At 42.0% G+C, this 343-nt stretch overlaps 1 protein-coding gene across 2 annotated transcripts in view; it reads right to left on the reverse strand.

The window, feature by feature from the left end:
• Positions 1–343, reverse strand: part of slc6a5 (solute carrier family 6 member 5) — an 18133-nt gene that overhangs the window by 7962 nt on the left and 9828 nt on the right. The gene's annotated exons all lie outside the window — the stretch shown is intronic.

The following is a 343-nucleotide window of genomic DNA, read 5'->3' on the forward strand; positions in this document are numbered from 1 at the left end:
GAACCTTGCGGCAGCAATCTCTCCACCGCGCCTGGCCTCTCTCCCAAAACTAATTTTCTGTCAACATCGAAAGTCGATTTGAGTCAAAACACTTTCTCGGCTTCCTCCGAGCAGCCACTGCCTAATCAAAGACACATCATTTACTCTTCCTTTCGGTTTGTGTGCTGCTGTGTCCTTTTCGCTTCTTGGCTCAACATGTGAAGGTGGCCTGGCCGTGTTGTGTCTCCTATCTAGAAATGTTTGCTCAGGATCGAAGGTAATTTGGAGTTTTTAAATACAATCAAATTCTACTTTGGCATTCGACGTAGTGAGCATATATATATATATATATATATATATATAT

Source organism: Hippocampus comes, unplaced genomic scaffold (genome assembly GCF_001891065.2).
Source record: "Hippocampus comes isolate QL1 unplaced genomic scaffold, H_comes_QL1_v1.1 scaffold150, whole genome shotgun sequence".
NCBI lineage: Eukaryota > Metazoa > Chordata > Actinopteri > Syngnathiformes > Syngnathidae > Hippocampus > Hippocampus comes.